This window comes from Taeniopygia guttata, chromosome 5, assembly GCF_048771995.1.
Source record: "Taeniopygia guttata chromosome 5, bTaeGut7.mat, whole genome shotgun sequence".
NCBI classification, from domain to species: domain Eukaryota; kingdom Metazoa; phylum Chordata; class Aves; order Passeriformes; family Estrildidae; genus Taeniopygia; species Taeniopygia guttata.
In genome coordinates, this window is record NC_133030.1 from 62,699,281 (window position 1) to 62,720,771 (window position 21,491).

Sequence of the window (21,491 nt, forward strand, 5' to 3'; positions counted from 1 at the left end):
GGACCTGACATTTCTCCCCAGATCCCACTCTTCCCATCCCATCTTCTCCCCATCACAACAATGATCTCTTCTCCAGGGCCTTGATGCTCCTTCCCAAACCCTGCTCTTCCCATCTTTTCCTTGCACCACCAATGGGCTTTTCTCCAAAGACTTGATATTCCTTCCCAAACCCTTTTCTTCCCATCTCACCTTCTCTCCATTCCACCAATGATATCTTCTCCAGGGCCCTGATGCTCCTTCCCAAACCCTGCTCTTCCCATCCCACCTTTTCCCTGCACCACCAATGGGCTCCTCTTCAGTGACCTGACATTCCTCCCCAAATCCCGCTCTTCCCATCCCACCTTCTCCCCATGATCTCTTCTCCAGGGCCTTGATGCTTCTTCCCAAACCCTGCTCTTTCCATCCCACCTTCTCTCCATGCCACCAATGATATCTTCTCCAAGGACCTGACATTCCTCCCCAAACCCTGCTCTTCCCATCCCATCTTCTCCCCATCACAACAACAATCTCTTCTCCAGGGCCTTGGTGCTACTTCCCAAACCCTGCTCTTCCCACCTTTTCCCTGCACCACCAATGGGCTTTTCTCCAAGGACTTGATATTCTTTCCCAAACCCTTTTCTTCCCATCTCACCTTCTCTCCATGCCACCAACGATATCTTCTCCAGGCCCTGATGCTCCTTCCCAAACCCTGCTCTTCCCATCCCACCTTTTCCCTGCACCACCAGCAGGCTCTTCTCCAGTGACCTGACATTCCTCCCTAAATTCCTCCCCAAATCCTGCTCTTCCCACCCCACTGAGCCCGTGCTTTGGCTTGTCCTGCCCCTCTGAGGCACGCACCCCTGTGGCACAGGGAATGCCTCTTCTTGACACAGCTCAAGCATCAGAAAAATGCGTCCCAGCTGGCTGGGCGAGCAGCACGCCGTGGGCAGGCATCCCAAACCCGCCTCTTCTCCAGCTCCATCCCACCATCCCTCACCCTTCCTCACCTCCCTCTTCCTCTCTGCTCTCCCCCGCCTGTGGAACAAGAGGGCTTTGTCTGCTCGCCCTGTTCAGAGCAGCACGGGCGGCCTGAACTTCCCCTGAGTGAGTTTTTCCCCTCCAGCAGGATTTTGTGCTGTGCCGATGCCAGGGATTAACTAAGAGCATGACTCAACGAACCAGTTCAGACCAAGCAAGAACAACCCTTCATTTTTCTTCCAAGATTCTGGCTCAGCCCGGCACAGGCTGTTCTGGAGCATCAGAAAAGGGTAGTTAACTTGAAATATGACTTTTTAAACAGTTTATTACTTTTCCTGTCCTTTGTGTTGCAGCTGGTATGGGAGGCTGATGGAAATGCAATCAAGGAGATCGTTCCAAGGTAGTTTTTCCCTACATTTTCTGTCTGATTTCAAGGTTTCCCTGTGAGGTCCTGGCGTGTATTTCACAGAAGAGACACATGCCAGGGGGTGGAGATGAACATTTCCAGGAAGGATGAGATCCCAAGTTTTGTTTCATAGAATCATTAAGAAAAGACTTGTAAGATCATGGGGCCCAAAGTTAACCTAGAACTAAATCCACCACTAAACCCCATGGCTGGGCAGGGCCGCACTGGGGGCTGGAGCTGCTCTTTGGGATTTAAGCTTCCATCTTCATGGAAAGCATCATCAGTGCTGTGTTTTTCCTTGCTGTCCCAGAGCTGCTCCCAAGCCTGAGAGCCCCGATGCTGCCAGGAGCTCACCAGGAGCAACCTGCACTTCTTGGGATGGCCCAGGTGGGATCCCACACGTGCACTGCTCATCCTGGATGAGAAACATCACAGAGACGTTGGTGAGGCCCTGGCAAAGGGTGCACAGAGAAGCTGGGGCTGCCCCTGGATCCCTGGAAATTCCCAAGACCAGGTTGGATGGTTTGGAGCAACCTGGGATGGTGGAAAGTGTCCAGGCTCACAGCAGGGGTGGGATGAGATGAGCTTTAAGGTCCCTTCCAACACAAACCATTCCATGATTCTGTGATTGTGTCTTTCCTTTTGCTTTCTTGTGGATGTCATGGAAAAGGAGAAGGAGGCAAGGCAGGAGAATGGGGTATGGAGCAGCAGTGCCCAAGTGTGGGGCAGGAAATCCTCCTCAGGTTTGGGAACACCAGGGGCTGATCTGGAGCACTGGAAGTTGGTCCTGCCCACAGCTCAGGCATTTGGAGAGAGGGAAACCAGAAGGTCCTTGATGGTAACCTAACATCTACACCCAGGAGAAATCCTGCCACCCCCTGGGACTGTCCCAGCAGGGAAAGGAGCCAGAGCAGGTCAGGATTGTGCCAGACAGGGCAGTGACCTGGGAGTGCAGCCCGGGAGGTGGGAAATCAGCTCCTCATGCACCTGCAATGGGCTCCAGAGGGGCTCTGGAAAGTGTCCTGAGGGTGAGGAGCACACAGCTCTGCGTGTCTCATAGGAATTTCGTGTTGGAATGTCCCTGGCCCCTCTGGAACCTGAGTAGAGCCGTGTCACCAACATCACTGTCCGTGTTCCTCATCACCCAGCAGACAGATGGGCTGGGAATGGCCTCCCCTGCAATATTCCAGGGGATGGGTAATTTCAGTGCAGTGCTGCCTGGGCTGTGGCAATTCCAGCCCGGTGCCTCTGACTCCCTCTGTAACACCGAGCGTGGCAGGCACCTGCTTCCAGCCTGGCAAGGAAAATCAAGGTGTCACCTCCACTGCCATCAAAATCCACCTCACTGGGCTTCCCAGGAAGCTGAGCAGTGACTGAACACACTCAGTGTCCGTGCTTGGCAGGAGGGATAAGCAGTGGCCAAGAAGGCCAATGGCTCCTGGCCTGCATTAGGAATTGTGTGACCAGCAGGAGTAGGGAGGTTATTCTGCCCCTATACTCAGCGCTGGTGAGACCACATCTTGAGTGCTGTGTCCAGTTCTGCCCCCTCAGTTCAGGAAGGACATTGAGATGTTTGAGCACGTCCAGAGGAGGCAACGAGGCTGGTGAGGGGCTTGGAACACAAGGAATGTTTCAGGAGTTGGGGTTGTTTAGCCTGCAGAAGAGGCTTAGAGGTGACCTCATTGCTCTCTACAGCTCCTGAAGGGAGGCTGCAGACAGGTGGGGTTGGTCTCTTCCACCGGGCAGCAACTGGTGGAACAAGAGGACACAGCCTCAGCTACATCAGGGAAGGTTGAGGTTGGATATTAAAAAAAAAAAATCACTGAAAGAATAATAAAATACTGGAATTGTCTTCCTAGGGAGGTGGTGGAATCACCATCTCTGGGTATGTTTAAAAAAAGACTGGACTTGGCACTTGGTGCTATGGTCTAGTTGTGGTGTTAGGGCATAGGTTGGACTTGATGATCTTAGAGGTGTCTTCCAACCTCATTATTCTGTGATTCTGTGATTCTGTGAGTGGGAAATGCCTCTGTGCTCTGTGCATCCCAGACAGAGCAGGGGGACAGGGATGAGCCGCGGGTTCGCAACACGAGGGATTTTCCATGGGGAGGATCAAGCAAAGCCAGAGCGGGTGGGAGGGAAGGTTTCCCAGCGCTGAAATGTTTCATTTGGATGTTTTTTTACAGGAAACTTTCTGCTTCCAAACAACCAGTGCTTTCTGTTCCGCAGTGACCTCAGTGGGAAGAAAAATTGCTGCACAAAAGGGACGGGGAGCTGAGGCCAGGAGCAAAACTTCGGCACTGGTCCCACCACGAGCAGCTCTGGGTGGGTCCAGATGAAATGTTTTTCAGAGATTTTGTAAAATTAGTGGAATAAAAACTGCCTCCAAAACCTAGTGGGTTTCTTTGGTTTTTTTTTTTTTTGGGTTTTTTTTTTTTGTTTGTTTGTTTGTTTTTTTTTTTGGGAACTCTAGAGCACAGTTGGTTTGGACCCCCTACACCAGAACCATCCCAGCCACTACAGCAAAAGTATCCAGATCTTTCCCATTTCTTCAGCTCTCCGGGCTCCTGTTGCTCCCTCATGTTAATTGAAAAAATAACCCATTTAATAAACCCTGCAAGAATACTGAGGGCCTCATTAAAATCCTTCCCTGGGAGCGTGGGCAGGCCCTGGCACAGGGTGCCCCGAGAAGCTGTGGCTGCCCCTGGATCCCTGGAAGTGTCCAAGGCCAGGTTGGATGGGATTTGGAGCACTCTGGGATAGTGGAAAGTGTCCCTGCCCTTGGCAGGGAGTGGAACAGGATGGGATTTAAGGTCTCTTTCCAATTCAAACCATTCTGGGATTCTGTGATGTTGATCCACCCTCGTTAGTCTGATTTTATTCCTCTTTCTGTATGATTGACTCCTTTACTTCAGTGAGAATTGGGACAATTTATATTGATATATTCATCTATTCATGTAATAAGGGAGGCAATTTTAGTGACTACTGATGGCCTTCCTCAGTAACACCTTCTCCAGATGGAAGAGATTTCCCAAAAGATGCTTCACTATTTTGTGCCCTGAGCAGTCGATTTAGGGTGAATTTTGCTCTTCAGAGAAAACCACCAAGGATCACACCCGTGCTATGGGACACCCAAGACAGATTTCCCATTACAACAGCCAACAAAACCGAGCCATGGTTTGGCAAACTGTGGACTCAAAATGCCTCAAAAAGAGTTTTGGACTAAAAAGTCCTTTTTCTGCATGTTCTGTAATTATTTCACTCTAACACTGAGCTCAATTAATCCCAGAGTAGACTTGAGAGAAGAAAGGAGAGAAGATGAAATCCTGCACTCTAATTTTCCAGAGCATTAGGCCTGTGGCAAACACATCTCAGCTAAGCCATCCATGAGATTTGCTTCCCAATCCCAGGCCAGGCAGTTTTCCAGAGGACACATGGGCAAGGAATCCCAGCCTGAGAATACCACTGGAATTCAGAAGTGGTTTTCCAAGAAAATGCCAACCAAGTGCTTTTCCACCCTCTGGGTGCTTCAGGGCCCATCCTGGAGTGTGTTGCTGCATCCAGGACTGGGCATCTCCCATTCCCCAATTGCTGCCATGACCCCATTTCATTGCTTTAATTTGTGATGTTTTCCACAATTTTGTACGGATAGAAATCCTGGCATCTCCTGCTAGGGATCCATGATGGAACTTGAAGGAGTTAAGGTTGGAAAAGCCCTCTAAGGTCCAGTCTTTAACCAGCACTGCCAAGCCCACCCCATGTGCCACATCCACAGGGATCTTTAACCCTTCCCTTTTCCATGTTTGTTTTTTTTTTTTCCATAGCTGAGCAATCAACACCAGCTTTTTGCCTGGGGAAAAAAACTCTGGGAGAGGAAAAAGCAGGGAAAAGCATCGCTTGCAGAAAGAGGGTTTGCTTGGGTCCATCTCTGTGAGGAGCCCACAAATGAACTGTTGCAGGTGGAGGGTTTTTCTCCATGCCTTGGATTGCTGTCAGATGTTTGGAGCTGCTGCCTGCCAGGATTGCTGGGAGCACGCTCCATGTTTGCAAACTCGTTTCAAAAACACCTTGGAATTTGCCAGGAAACAAAACTCCTCTCCAAAGAGAAACCGGACAACTGGGATGAATGCAGGCCTTTTATTCCAGCTCTGATTAAAAAAAGATAACCTGTCTTGTCATGGGGAGGGAAGTTTGTCCCTAAAGGAAAAATCAAAACATGCCCTGGCGAGGAGGGTCAGCCATATTCCCACAGAACACCTTGGGTTTGATGGAATCGTTGTTTTCTGACAGGAAAATCACTTTCTAACAAAATACCAGCTCCTGGGAGATGGGATGTGACAGAGCCCATCCATCAGGACCATGCCAAGGAGGAGGTGGTGCCAGGGCGTTGGGAAATTATCCCAAGTTTACCTTGGCTCCAGAAGACCCTTGCAAGTTATCCATGTGTCTCCGAGCTGACATTTAAAAGTTGGGAGGTTCTGGCTGCCTACAGAGTTCTGATCTAATTCCATTCCTGTGTTTTCCTTGTCATGAGCTCGTTCCTGGCCTGATCCAGAGTCATATTTTCCCCGGGAACAGTTGTGTTTTGGATCTCCTCCTTGTCAGAGGCTTGTCCCAGGAGGCCTTTGAACCAGAAGGACTCTCTCCAGTTTTCAGGACTCGCAGTGACCTCATCGTGTTTTCTCAGCGCGGATCAGAAGTCGGATGTCAAGAAAAATAAAAGTATTAATCCAAAGATTAGGTTTGCAGGGAATGTGGAAAAGCAGCAAGCTGGGAAAAACAAGCTAGAAGACATGAGAATATCAGTTCAATACCACAAGAATAAAAAAAAAAAACCCAACCCACAGACAACCTCCCCCTCAAAAAAATGTGAAGAATTCCCACAGCTTCACAGGAAGTTTGTTACGCTTGTTGTTTTCCCTTCTTAAGACTAATATTTTGATTTTTAAAACTTCTGTCATGAGCATAAGGCCACCTGCTCCATGCCCAAGAACAACCAGCTGGGTTTTCGATGCGATCCCTTTGGATGAGCCTGGTTTTGGGAGCTGCCAAACAAACTCTGCTGAGTTCCCCACCCATGGGCACAAGGCAGGAAAGGCTGGGTTGTATCTGCATCCAGGTGCTGATTTGGGCTGGAAATTTGGAATTTGTGGAGCAGCACGAATTTTCATCCCAGCTATCAGCAAAGAGGGATGTGATGCTGCTGCTGCTTCTGCTGGGGGTGGAGATGACACAAACACCCCTGGGAAGCTCTCAAAAGTCAGCTGGGGCTGTGCAATGCTAAGCTCAGCCCAAAAAGGGGTTTTTAAAATGTTTCTGTTTAATTACGATGCTCTTCAGCGACAGCAGAGCAGGAGCAAGGGCTGCTTTTCTCTCCCCAGTCATCTCAGTGTCATCTATCTCCCAACAGTTCGTTTTAATTATGCAATTACAGTGTGTACAAAGCTTTCTGTGAGCTCCAGTGGATAATTAAAACAGATGGGGAGCTTTATGGCACCAACTCCTTTTTCTTCTTTTAATTAATGTGTTAACAGTTTATGGGCCAGCCTGTGGAGATATGCTCGTCAGCAGCTCTGGGGGGTCCACAAGTCCCCCTGGTGTGTGCAGCCCTGTCATGGGTGTGGAGGTGCTGTCCCAGAAGTGGTGGTGGTCACCTGAAGGTCCCCACACGCCTCATGTGTCACCTCCGTGGTGCCACTGGTGAGGCATGGACACCCTTGAGGATGGATGATGGATGGATGGATGGATGGATGATGGATGGATGGATGGATGGATGGATGGATGGATGGATGGATGGATGGATGGATGGATGATGGATGGATGGATGGATGGATGGGTGGATAGATGAAAGTCTTCCAGGAATGGACAGATCTCCTGCAAGTCCAGGATAGTCCAAGCATCTCAGGAGATCATCCCAAGTCTCTACTGGAAGAGACAGTTTGTGCTGATGCAGAATCGAACAGGCATCAAATGATGCAGGTGAGAGCACCCAAAAGAAGGTGAATCCCCAAATTGCCTCAACTTAACTTGCTGAGCTCACAGAACACCCAGAATGCCAATGGTTCCTGAGGATACTGGAGAAGTTTGTGGGGTAAAAATCCACCAGGTTCCTAAACTCTCAAAAGCCCCATCAGAAGCCTCTGAGCTGGACAAGTGAAATGAAATATCTATCTCGGAGTGACTCTCATGGGGCAGGACGGGCTGGGAGAATCAAAGGTCTTTTCCAACCTAAACAATTCCAGGATTAATTTAATCTATGACCAATTTCAGCAGGGCAGTGCAGGTTCTGCAGGCAGAAGTGCAAAGCCTGAGAGAAGGAAGGGAGGAAGGATTTGGAGAGCAGCTCCCAGCCCTGTGGGTGGCTGTGGGCACATTTCAGGATAATTATAATGTTTTCTAAACTGGCCCTGATTGCAGCAACAAGCACAGGGCAAATGTGGAGGACAATCCCCTCCAGCCCACCACTGGATTGGGGATAAATCCCAGAATTTCCTTGGGCTCTGTTGGGCCTCTGGGATGAGCTTCCTGAAAGAACAGCACTTTTGTGGGAATGTTCCCCCAGAAAAAATGCCACTTGATGCCATCTGACAGGAAAATCTCCCTGCAGAGGTTTGCTTTGTCCGAGTCCTGATGATCTTCTAGGCTTGGAGCTCCCACCAGGAGCTCCCACACCAAGTTCTTCCTGCCAAAATCATGGCTGAGGGATGATCAGGGCTGGTCTGAGCGAGCTGGCCAGCTGAAATAATAATCCCATGGTCAAGGGGAAAACAAGGAGTTGTTCCTGAGAGCCTTAGGGTGTCATGTGGAGTTGATTTCATGATTTTTAACAGCAGAGTGGCTCTGCAGCTTCATGGAGGTGCAAAATGAAGGATGAGCCGTGCTCAGGGATGTGCACAGAGGGCAGGCAGGGCTGAAGGGGACAGGGACACACACACAGATGCTCCAGGCCAGCTTTTCCCACATCTGCAGCCCAGCTGTTGGGCCACAGCTCAGCATTGCACAGCTTTTCCAGCTGAAAAATGTTAATAGCAGGGAGAGGGACACCTCAGGGAGGGAAAGCACAGCTCAGCAGCTGCATTCCAGCACTGGGAGAAGCTTTGCATGGCACTGGAGGCATTTGGAGGTCGGGGGAATGGACTTGGAGGAAAGCATCCAACCACAGGGATGTTCTCAGCCATGCCAAGCACGCTGTCCCCAGTGAGGGTCACTCAGCTGGGCCAGTATCAATCATCCTGTGATAAGCCCTGTCCCCCATCCCAGCTGTCCCAGTTCCCCTCCTGCCCCTCTCCAGCCACAACCCCCAGCCCTTCCATTGCACAAGGAGCTCGTTGCTACAGCAGGAATTGCAAAAACCCCCATGGAAACTGCTTGTCTCAGCCAACCCCAAACTCCGCTGTATACACAGCATAACATTTAGTTGCTTTAAACTTGCATTTTTTGGCTCAACTCTCCTGGCCACATCCTGAGCCCGAAAGGATTGAATTACTGAGCACAAAATAAATTCCATCTGAGCAGGCTGCAGCCCTTGTCTCCCTGAACAAAGGCTGAGGTGTTTGCTTTGCCATTTTTTTTTCCTTTTTGGAAGAAAACGGACTGATTTTGTCCACGTGGAGGGCAAGAGGCTGGGACACTGGGAAGAGCCGTGTTAGTCAGGATTCCCTGACACCAGCCAGAGCTGGAGAGACACCATCCACTGCCTCTGGATCTATCCCAGGGCTGTGATGCTACTGCCACCAGAATCCTGCTGGCAAATGTCACCTGATGTGGCAGTGCCACCTCTCTTTGTCCCTTTCTCCTCCTTTGGAGCAGGCACCAAGAGGGGAAGACTCTGAGGGTTTGGGAAGGAGGGACAGGGCTGCTCATGGATTCTCTTTTGTCTTTAAATTGGGCAGGAGAGCGAGGGGGATGGAGAGGGAAGTAGAGAGGGGTGGCAAAAAAGAGCTGGAGGGGAACTGCAAAGGCAGACACAGCACAAAGCCTGGGCAGGGAATGATCCCAGGGATCCCAGCACTGCCTGGGCTGGAGGGGGTCAGGATGGGGCAGGAGGGGCTTGTCTGGACTCAGGTGTGGGATGGAAAGCTCAGCACAGCCCAGGTGGATCCCACTGATTCCCAAACAAGGTTCCTAAACTCTCAAAAGCCCCATCAGAATCCTCTGAGCTGTGAAATGAAATATCCATCTCGGAGCGACTCTCATGGGGCAGGACGGGCTGGGAGAATCAAAGGTCTTTTCCAACCTAAACAATTCCAGGATTAATTTAATCTATGACCAACTTCAGCAGGGCAATGCAGGTTCTGCAGGCAGAAGTGCAAAGCCTGAGAGAAGGAAGGGAGGAAGGATTTGGAGAGCAGCTCCCAGCCCTGTGGGTGGCTGTGGGCACATTTCAGGATAATTATAATGTTTTCTAAACTGGCCCTGATTGCAGCAACAAGCACAGGGCAAATTGGAGGGGAATCCCCTCCAGCCCACCACTGGATTGGGGATAAATCCCAGCACTTCATTGGGCCACTGGGATGAGCTTCCTGAAAGCTCCCTGGGCCAGAGGGGGTGGGGATGGGGCAGGAGGGGCCTGTCTGGACTCGGGTATGGATTGGGGCACACAAAGCTCAGCATGGCCCAGGTGCATCCCGCTGATTCCCAAACCCAAAGCGAGGGTTTGCAGAAGGAATGCAGAGAGGGAAGAAATGGGAAGAAATGCTGATGTCTGACTCCAGTTCAGAAGGCTGAATGATTTCTTTATTATAATTATGCTACAATACATTAATATACTATTTAAAGGAGACACTAAAACTACAAACCTGCTTTTCTAACTTACATATCTGACTAACTCACAACTTGTGGCCTCCTCACGAGAGTCCAGCCCAGGTGGGTTGGATTGGCCATCAGGCTCAAACAATCCTCACCAGAATCCAACCAAGCAATCACCCCAGGGAAACAATTCTCCAAACACATTCCACATAGGAAAAACAAGGAGCAGAAAGAGAAATGTTTTCTCTTTGTTTCCTCTTTGCTCCTTTATGAAAAAATCCTGTGAGAGAGAAGATGTTCCTGCCACAGCACGCGGCCCCAGCGCCGTCTCCAGCAGGGAATCTCCGCAGCGGGCGTGGGAAGCAGCTCCGCCAGCTCTGCCTGTCCCTGTGGCCACTCCCCACATCATCCCCAGCCCCTGCAGAACCATCCCTGCTCTCCTCCATGGAAACACCTCCACAGGGTCTTATCCAAAGGGTCACCAGTCCCCCTGGTCCATGCTGGAATAAGCCCACCAAGAGGTGTGACCTCAAAGCAATCCCCCAAAATCTTCTTTAGACGTCCCCAGTGCTCATCTCACAGCCCCGTTCCAGCCCTGCTGAAGTGCCCTGGGAAAGGAATCTCTGGCAAGTTTTCCTTGATGAGCCCTGATTTGCCCCATGGAACCAAAATGCTTCGTGATTTGTGCAATTAATTCTCTGCTGGGGGCTCATGGACCCTTCACCTGCTCAAGGAGAGCTGCAGCTGGAGAGAAAAACTGGAGCATGTCTCTGCCCTGCATTCCTTGGGGATATTATTTATTGACTTTACTTTTGTAGCCCTGTTTGGAGGGGGAAAAAAAGCCCAAACAGGGTTACCAGTGACACTGTGGGGTTTGTGCTTTGCTAAGGCTGTGGTGGCCACGGTTTGGTGTCACCCTCCAGCTGTCCCCACTGTCACTGTGCCTTCTCACAGCTTCCAAAGTCGGCTGGGAATACTGGGACAACGGCTGAGGATGTGGGGATGGTCTTCTGGGATTCATCACATCCTATTTGGCACAGTGGAAGGGCAGGAATCTCCTCAAGGACGGTCGTACCAAAAAGTGATGGATGCCCTAGAGCAGGACCATCCCCTGTGGGTGGGCAGAGCCACCCAAACCCTCTTGCACATCAAGGTGTGACATTCTCGCTGCTGGGGCTGAGCCACGTGGAGTGAATTCTTCCCCACACTTTCCCAAGCCTGGAATTTAATGAGGAATTAATGACCACTTAATGATTTGCACGCACGCCGTGGAGGTGGAGCAACAATCCTTTATCAACACCCTCATCTGGTCAGGAAAGTTTGGCACGGCGGTGGCTTTGATCCCAGCTCCCTGTGACTGCCACGCCCCAGCACTGGGTCACCTCCCCTGGTGTGCCATGGGATGATGGAACAGCTCCCAGTGAGCTTTTCCCAAATCACAGCATGGCAGTGACATCCTCACTTCCACAAAATCCCAGAGTCACTGAATGGTTTGGGTGGGAAGGGACCCTAAAGTTCATCCAGTTCCACTCCTGCCATGGCAGGGACAACTTCCACCATCCCAGGTTGCTCCAAGCCCTGTCCAGCCTGGCCTTGGACACTTCCAGAGACCCAGGGACAACTTCCCTGGGCACCCTGTGCCAGGGCCTCCCCACCTCACAGCCAGGAATTTCTTCCAAATATCCAAGCTAAATTTCCCATCTTCCAGTTTGAGCCCATTCCCACTTCTCTTATCATGACAGTTCCTGAAGAAGAGTCTCTCTCCAGCTCTCCTGGAGCCCCTTTAGGCCCTGGAAGGGGCTCTGAGCTCTCCTGGAGCTTCTCTCTTCTCTTCTCTTCTCTTCTCTTCTCTTCTCTTCTCTTCTCTTCTCTTCTCTTCTCTTCTCTTCTCTTCTCTTCTCTTCTCTTCTCTTCTCTTCTCTTCTCTTCTCTTCTCTTCTCTTCTCTTCTCTTCTCTTCTCTTCTCTTCTCTTCTCTTCTCTTCTCTTCTCTTCTCTTCTCTTCTCTTCTCTTCTCTTCTCTTCTCTTCTCTTCTCTTCTCTTCTCTTCTCTTCTCTTCTCTTCTCTTCTCTTCTCCAGCCCCTCCCTGGTGAGCAGGTAAGGCTGGAGAGAGGATGGCTGTGAGAGAAAAATATTTCAAATAGCAGTGGGTTCCCTCCTGTTCCTGATCCAAAGAATCTCCTTTTCCAAGCAGTGGAAACCTGTCCTTTAAAAGCAGGGCTGTTATTACAGCAAACGAGTTTGCAAACAAGGATGAGAAAAACAAACAAACCCAAGTGCCAGCCCTCCCTCTTGCCATGGAAAGAAGGAAAACAGCAACTCGCTGTGGCCTGTGGCCTCCATCCCATCCCCCTGGAGCCACAGCCACAATTCCAGTAACTCCAGCTCTCCCAGGGGCCTCGTGCCATCACCCCATCCCAAAATCTGTCAGCGCTGGGAGCAGGGCTCTGCTTGCTCCGTGCCTGTGTCCTGCAGGGCTGGCACAGGGTGAGCTCCAGCTCAGCACTGGGACAGGAAAAACCCTCCATGGAAGCAGAGGAAGGATGAGGGACCTTCTCAACAGAGGGGTTTTCTAAAATACCAACACAATCAAATACCCACTGCCATCCAGCACAGCCAACACCCCACAACCGAAATCTTGGGATAAAACGGGAAAGTTCATCCATTGAATAATGGGATTCTCCTCTAGGGAGAGACAGTTTGGTGTCTCCTCTGACCCCACAGCCATGGGACTGATCTGTTGTCCTCAGGGCTTGGCTTTTCCCCAGTCCCAGCAGCAGACACAGCACGAGGTCGGGATGCACCCCGGGAATCCGGGAGCTGGGAAGCTCCAGAGGAATCTTCTGGCAGCCCCAGCAGGAGGGAGGGAGGGAGTGAGGGAGCAGCCCAGCTGCAGACACATTCTGAGCACACAAAAGCATCGCCTGACCCCTCATTATCCACGTCTGAGGAGCTGGTGCATATTAAAATAATCCCTTCAAAGAGACTGGAGCAGACAAGCACTGAAGTATTGATGAGCCAGGCTGGCACAGGGATTGATCTTGATGGGTTTGTGGATTTTATTAAGGACTTTAGCGAGGACACCCAGCACACAAACACATCCCCCTCACTGGGCTCTGAGGGTTCCCCATCCCTCAGGGTGAGGCAAAGGTCCCCTGATCTGACCCCAGGCTGCTTCTGCCTCATCTGGTGCTCCCAGAGCCTTGGAAACAGAGGAGCAAACAAGAGATAAGGGTAGAATTTGATGCTGCAGATAAACAACAACTAAAATCAGAGGGGGGAAAAAAGCAAAGCCTCAAATAAGATTCCAGCTCTGCCTCCTCTGGGTTTTTTCATGCAACACCATGGAAATCCCCCACATTCCCATCTTTATGTCTCTCCTCCTCCTAAAGCCAGGACAACCTTTGCTCCAGCAGAGCATCTCAGCACCCCGGAGAGGTTCTCACCACTCCAATGGAAAAGGTTCTTCCCCCAGAGGTGCTGGCACTGCCCAGGGAATGGGCACAGCCCCGAGGCTCCCAGAGCTGCCAGGGATGCCCAGGTGGGATTGCTGGGGCAGAGCCAGGAGCTGGACTCTGATTTTTGGGGGCCCCTTCCAGGTGAGGATATCCTACATTCTATAATTCCACGATTCCATGACCCTGACCCAGTGCAGCTCTGCTCTGCTCTCCTCCAGAATTCCTCTCCTGATACAGATCAGAGAGTTTTCAGGACTCTGCTGAGGCTTGCTGTGTCTTGTTTCCAGGCTGGCTTGTGTCTGCTCCCCTGGCTGGGCTCCACAGAAATACAGATGGGGATCAGGAAGGGTTTAAAGTGACCCCCAGTCCTGCCTGCAGATAAGCCATGGCTTAGGGGGGAGCCTTGCCAGTCCCACAACTCCTGGGCACTGACAAATATTGAAATCTCTGAAAACTTCAGCACGAGCCCAAATCATCTTCACGTGCTCATTTTAGGGGCAGAGAGGGAGCAGCTGCACAAATCCCTCAGGAACCTGCAGCAGGATCTCCCCTCTTTGTGCTCCTGCTCCTCTTTCTCCAAGCAAACACTGCCCCATCCCATGGGACCTCCCCATCCTCACATCTGGGAGAACGAGGAGGCAAAGAAATAAATGCCCATTATTTTCATGATTTCTTCAGTGCCTGGATTGTCCTTTTCTCCTCCTATGTTTTTTTCCAAGTCACATCTCCATCTCACTTGGTTCCTCGGGAGCAAAGCTCTTCCAGCAAGGCCATGTGGAAGCACCCTAGGACACCCTAGCACCCCACATCCCCCCAGAGCTGCAGCCCCCCAGTTAGCAGGTGACTCCTTCCAGCTCCTTAGCCAACCTCTGATCCCTGCCCTTGTAAATCCTGGGAATTCACCCATGGAGCAGCTGGAATGAGGCCGCCAGGGGCTGCTCTGCCTCACCATGGACAGCCCCAAAAACATGGGAAGAGCCCAGAAGCACTGTGAGCAGTGATTTCCAGCCTGGCTGCTGCTCCCTGCCACCTCCAAGGTGACTCTGGCTGTGCAGGGAGGAAATTTATGGGGCCAGAGCTCTTTCCTCCCACACCTGAACTGTCCTGGGAGTGACACAGAGCTGTGGAAGGCCAGGGCTGGAAGGGACCTTAAGGATGCCCCAGTCCCACTCCTGCCATGGGCAGGGACACCTTCTATTGTAAGTGCTGGCAAACCCAATGGGAAGAAGTGCTGATGTCTGACTCAGTTCAGAAGTTTGAATTATTTCTTTATTATAACTATGCTAAAATACATCAATATACTATATAAAAGGAGGATATTAAAACTACATACTGCTTTCTCTGACTCTAACTCTCCCACAACTCGTGACATTCCCCCTCTAGTCCAGCCCCAGGTGGGTTGGATTGGCCATCAGGCTCAAACAATCCTCACCAGAATCCAACCAAGCAATCACCACAGGTAAACAATTCTCCAAACACATTCCACATGGGAAAAACAAGGAGCAGAAATAGAAATTGTTTTCTCTTTCATTTCTCTCTGTGCGCCGCTATGAAAAATCCTGAGAGGGAGAGAAATGTGCTTGCCACAACCTTCCACTATCCCAGCTTGCTCCAAGCCCTGGCCAACCTGGCCTTGGGCACTGCCAGGGATCCAGGGGCAGCCACAGCTGCTCTGGCAATTCCAGCCCAGCCAGGAATTCCCAATTCCCAATCTCCCACCCATCCCTGCCCTCTGGCACTGGGAGCCATTCCCTGGGTCCTGTCCCTCCATCCCTTGTCCCCAGTCCCTCTCCAGCTCTCCTGGAGCCCCTTCAGGCCCTGCAAGGGGCTCTGAGCTCTCCCTGGAGCTTCTCCTCTCCAGGGGAACATTCCCAACTCTCCCAGCCTGGATCCAGCCCTTGGAGCAGCTCCGTGGCCCTTCCTGGACTCATCCCAACAATTCCCTGCCCTGTGTAGGAAAGCAGGGAGCCTGTGATGGATCACACACAGCTCATGGCCGTGGTCTGGCAGCTCCAAGCAGGGTGCTGCATTCCCAGACGTGGTTTCCTCTCCCCGTTCCATGACTCCACGACTCTTCTCCTGGGCTGCATTTGAACCCCTCAGCCCTGGGGCCATGGAGGATGAAGTGATTCAGATCTCAGCATCAGGACTCAGAGGGACGTTTGCAATTCAGAGCAGCTCCAAGACTCTGAGAGTCTCAATTGGGAAGTGGGAGAGGGCAAAATGCGAGACACAGCATCGGTGACAGGGACAAACACAGCTCTGAGTGTTCAGCCAGCTGGATCAAAGCAGTGACACCTTCAGAGCTTCAGCCCCCACCATTCCCACCAGGAATTCACCTCCATGGGGGATACAGGTGCCCCATGGGATGCTGCAGAGCTGGAGGAGATGTGCAAGGGTGGGTGTGGAAATCCAGAGCTTCCCTCTGGCTGCCCTGGGACCCTGGCAGGGGTCAGGAACCCCCCTGGACAGAGCCCCCAGAGACACTGGCTGTGATCTCTGTCCATGGAAAAGAGTTTTCAATCTTACAGGATGAATTACCAGCTCTGAGTGTTTGATATCAGTAATAATTAAGTGTGCCACGGGTGCAAAAGTAAAATTTTAGGGTTCTAGATGAGGGGTTCAGAGGGGACAAGATGGAGGAAATTGGGTGTGTCTTGTCCTTTTTCTCCTTCTTCATGCCCTCCATGTTTCACTGTGGTGTTGGCATTTTTCTGTTGGTTTAGGCTGGGGACACACTGTCCAACGTAGGTGACAGATATTGGCACGTTCTTGTAAATCCAGCACAGGTAGTTTGTGGTATTTAATGTTTGTACCATCCCACTGAGGGCAGAGCCCCACACGCTGCCCTGCAGGACAGAGCTGCGGCAGGGCAGCAGAACATGTTAGAGATAAACAGAATAAACAACCTTGAAACAGCACAGACCAATTATGGCTTCTGCTTTGGCAGCGGGGCTGACAGACAGAGACTTTTACAATCTGGGAATCACCAATACCTCAGATTCTGACAGGTGAGAAACCTTTTCTGAGATCAACCTCCAACCCCACTGAGAATCCCATGGGATGCTGGAGCATTTGGGTGGGGGGTCAGAGTCAGCAGGACTTGCAGGAAAAGCTGGATAAAGCCAAGCTCCAGGAGCTCCACCTGGCAGCACTTTTTGGATTTACTGATGAAGGTCTGCAGGCCTCCAGTGGGAAAAGATCCTCATCAAGTGCTGCTTCCTCAGCCTTGAAGAAAATAATTGCAAGAAGGAGCGAGCAGCTGACACAGAACAAATTAATTTGGCAGATAAAGTACAAGGGGTGAGCTCAATGAGGTGAGGAGGAGAGCTGAAGTGTCAACTCCCTCGAGGTGAGGGATGTGAAAAATCGAGGGAGCTGAGGTGGGGTTTCATCCAGGAAGGAGCAGTGACAAGCTGGTCATGAAGAGGAAAGGAGAAACGAGATGGGAGGCTCCAAAACTCAGAATTTCTCATGAGTTTAGGTGGTGATGTTTGTAAGGCAGATGAAGGGAAAAAAAAACAAATCACAGAAGAAAAAGCTACCTCTATTAACACATTTTTTTGCACTGCTGCAGTGCATGTGCCAGGGGAGAGCCCTGGGGTGCAGAGCAGCTCGGGGAGGTGCTGGTGTCACCCTCTGGGTGGGCAGCACAAGGCTCAGCACAGCCCCAGGCCTGGAGTTCCACAGGAAAACCTGGAAAAGCAGCTGAGCGCTGGTCCTGGGGAGCATCAGAGGAGACAACAGATGGTGAACCTTGCTGTGTGATAAATATTGCAGCAGAGCCTGGGTTTGCATGTGCAGATGTCTCTCCACAGGCTGGGAGCAGGGATGAAGGAAGCAGAGCACCTGGGGTTTAGGAATGGCCACAGCACAGAAATGGAGATGCTGGGAGCACCAGGGTGAGCTCCTGGCAGAGCCCAGCCTGGGACAGCTGGTTCTGGTGGTGATGGTGCTCCAAGGAACACAAAAAATTTGGGATGAGGTTGGGATGTGCTGATTTGTAGCTGTCCCAAGAAAAAAGCAGAGCAGCAGCCATTAGTTCCCAGCTGCTGGCAGGACACAGACTCTTATGGAATCATGGAATTGTTTAAGTTAGGAAAGAATTTGAAGATTGTTGAGTCCAAACATCTCCCAGCACTGCCAAGGCCACCACTGACCCATGTCCCCAAGTGCCACATCCACAAGGCTTTCAAATCCCTCCAGGGATGAGGACTCCACCACTGTCCTGGGCAGTTTGGCCAGGGCTGGACAACCTTTTCCACTGAGAAATTTTTCCCAATATCCAATCTCAACCTTCCCTGGTGCAGTTTAAGACTTTTTTCCTCTTGTCCTGTCCCTGTTCCCTGGGAGCAGAGCCTGACCTTGCTCCTCCCTCCTGTCAAGGAGCTGTGGAGAGTGAAGAGGTCCCCCCTGAGCCTCCTTTTCTCCAGACTAAACAACTCCGAGGGCTTTGACCAGCCCAAGGTGACCTCGAGTAGCATCACCTGGAGGAAAATCCATGGATGTGGTTCCAGCAGCAAGGTCTGCTCTCATCTGCCTTCCCAAATGCTCCCAGCACCCTCTCAGAAGGGCTGGGAAACACTTTGGGTTCCCTGCTCTCCTGAGAGGCTTCCTGAGGAGCAGGATCACAGATCCAGGTGTGGAAAACTGGGAATGGGGATGGGAAACTGGGAATGGGGACGGGAAACTGGGAATGGGGATGGGAAACTGGGAATGGGGATGGGAAACTGGGAATGGGGATGGGAAACTGGGAATGGGGATGCACTGGGGACGCTCATCCCAGAACAAACACAGAAGAGACACTCAAGAGGTTTCAGCAGGAGGCACAGTTGTCCAATGCCTGGGAAAAGCCCTGGAAATCAGGGAACAGGAATGTTTTGGCTCCAGCACCATCTGGACAAGAGTCTCCCAGTGAAGGAAGGACTGCAGGGAAGCCAAGCCATGGGAGTGTCGCTGTCAAGGCAGGATGGGAATGAGAAGACAGACTCAGAAGGCTGCTGAGAGTAAAACTCCAGTTTATTCAAAATACCCCTCTCTTTTATACAGAGCTTTGTGAGGAACAGCTCCATTGGTCCTGAAGTGAAAACAATTCAAACCATTGGTGTAGAGTCCTTGACGCACAGTGATAGAATTTAACTATAAACAGTGTGAACAACAAGAGAGATAAAGAATTATTTACAAGAGAGATAAAGAATTCTTCTCCAGCTCTTTCCCAGGCTTCTGCCTGGCTAGAAATTCTCAGTTTCTTTCTTTGACTGAATCTGAGACCCACATGGGAGGGAGGCTGGGGGCTGCCCACTCTGCCAACCTGCTGCCAAGGATTCCAGGCCAGGAGGGATTTCCTCCCTGCTGCAGCCTGACCCTGATCTTCCATTGACAAACGGGGTGGATCCAGGAGACAAAGAAAATGAGGTGCCAAAAGCCAGGCTCTGCCACTTCACAGTGCTTGTTCCAACAGGACAAGTCCCTTTCCAATAGGAATGCAATGGCAGGTGTGGAATTCGGGGGGAATTAAGGCCCAGCAGGGACAATCCCTGCTCTGATATCTGTTGTGTTGAGGCAGGGATGGGAATGAAGAGACTATCTTCAGAAGGTAAAGAATTATCTTTATTTAAAAACACTTTTTTTTTTTTTTTGTAGAGAACATCATTATTACTTATTAAGTATTAATCTTGTTGGTCTTAAAGTAAAAGCATTTCACCTGATTGGTATACTTGGACTTAGGTCAGTGTGGTAGAACATATTTATAAATAATATTAACAGAAAGCAAGATAATTGATTGTTTGCATTTTTCTTAGATTTTTTTCCAGGCTTAGCCTGGCAGAAATCTTTCTCTTTTTCTCTCTGACTGAACTGAGAATATCCACAGACATCCACAAGGTCTGGTAATGCCACACCTACAAGCAGGACCCTGGAAAAAGGTGCTGATAAGATAAGAGACAGAGGTTGACAACCTCTGCTGGTTCCTCATGGACTCAATGGTCTTAAAGGTCTTTTCCAGCCTTAATGATTCCATGATTCTCCACTTTCTCTCCAAAACAAGGGAATTTCCAAGCGTGATCGCTTTGGTGCAATAAATAAAATAAATAAATTTTAAAATAAAGCAATTCAGCACTAGGCTGGTTTAATGTATTAGCACTGACAGTGCTAATGACAAATGTGATTATTCCAAAGCTCCTACATATATCAGGGAAGTGAAACTGCAGAAATTGGCAACCCTTGGGCATTCTTCTTTTCCACCTGCCATTAAATCAATTTAAAGCTCCCATCTCAATCTATCAGAATTAATTATGTGTTTTCAGGCAGCAATTACTGGAAAAAGTCCTTCATTTTGGGATTGCTCCATCTCCAGTGCCCAGAGCAGGAGGGGGACGCTGAGACCAGGGTACTGGGGGGTGGATTTTGCATCACTCTGGGGTTATTTTTGCTCTAGAGGTACTCCTGGGGCTATTTTTGCTCTGAAGGTGCTCCTGGACTCTGCCCAAAACAGGGCTCTGAGCATCTCTCATCCACAGAAGGAACAGACTGGAATGTTTCAGTTGGAAGGGACCTGTCACAATGATCAAATCCAACAGCCTGATCACCTCAGGGCTGACCAAAAGTTAATTATTGAGGGAATTTGTGCCTCTTAAACATCCCTGTTAATGTTCCAGGGTCACACTGGACAGGGCTTGGAGACACCTGGTCTTGTGGAAGGTGGAATTAAATGGTTTTTAATGTCCCTTCAAGTCCAAACCACTCTGTCATTCCATGGAACACTGACAGGCTCATTAAGGAGCTCTCTGGGCAGCTTCTTTTCCCTGCATACACTATTCCAGCAGAAGTGGAGTCATTCCTGCCCATAAAAAAATCCATTCCTGGTGCACTTCCAACCCATGTCATGTGCTTTGGGGTTTTTGTTGGTTTTTTGGGGTTTTTTTTCCCTCCTGCCTAATTTTTTTTTTTTTTTTAAACAACCAAGTTTGGAAAGTCGCAGGAAATAAAAACAAGAAATTGCTGACAAGTGTCCCACTGTAATTGAGTGAGAACACAGAGCTCAGCTCTGCAGATTCCCAGAAATACAGTCCAGATGTGGCTCTCCACAGTGGCTCAGCCAAACCACAGCCCCTCAAATGACATCCCTGGCACTAGGAAACTTCCTCAGTGCCCCTTCCACTGGTGCCCAAAACACACCCAGCCAGAAATCTGGGAAAACACAGAGCTAGCAGCAGAGCCTGGAGGGGCCCTGGCAGTCCCCAGTGCTGAGGGTCTGTAGCAGGAATTGTGGATTGTTTTGGGTTGAAAGGGATCTTAAAAATCATCCCATCCCACCCCTGCCATGGCAGGGACACTTTCCACCATCCCAGGCTGCTCCAAGCCCTGTCCAGCCTGGACTTGGGCACTTCCAGGGATCCAGGGGCAGCCTCAGCTGCTCTGGGCACCCCAGGGCCTCACCACCCTCACAGGACAGAATTCCTTGCAGAATTCATGGCACAGGGATATGTTTGGTGGCCCAGGCAGTGTCCCAGCATTGGTGCTTTGCCTCCCAGCCCTACAAAAAATGAATTGTCCCCTGCCCTCTGCACCCTCCCATGGGACATCACAGTCCTGTGCTGCTGCTGGGGCTCATTTCACCAGGATTTACCTGAAATGTGAACTTTGCTCTTCCAGGAAGGATGGGAAAGGTGTCCACTGACCCATTTGAGTGGCTTTTTTAGCTGTTAGAAACCCAGGTGTGTGGTGTCAGGGCAGCCAGAGCAGAGCTGTGCTGCTGGGGGACATCCCTGCAGGGCAAGGTGATGGTTTTTCCTTCCAAATTAAAGAATGGAAGAGCATCCACTAGTTTTGGGAAGCTTTTCTCTCCCAGAGTGGTTCACTGAGCATGGCAAGGAGGGGGGGAAATCCTACTACATCCCATAAAGGATGAGAGAAATGCCTCG

The 21,491-nt window shown here is 50.6% G+C and overlaps 1 long non-coding RNA gene across 1 annotated transcript; it reads left to right on the plus strand.

Moving 5' to 3' along the window:
- The first annotated feature begins 1,060 nt into the window (after positions 1–1,060).
- Positions 1,061–3,737, plus strand: LOC140684197 (uncharacterized). The gene is made up of 3 exons (XR_012056130.1): positions 1,061–1,357; positions 1,674–1,877; positions 3,550–3,737. It is a non-coding gene; the product is annotated as an uncharacterized lncRNA (long non-coding RNA).
- Positions 3,738–21,491: the final 17,754 nt, after the last annotated feature.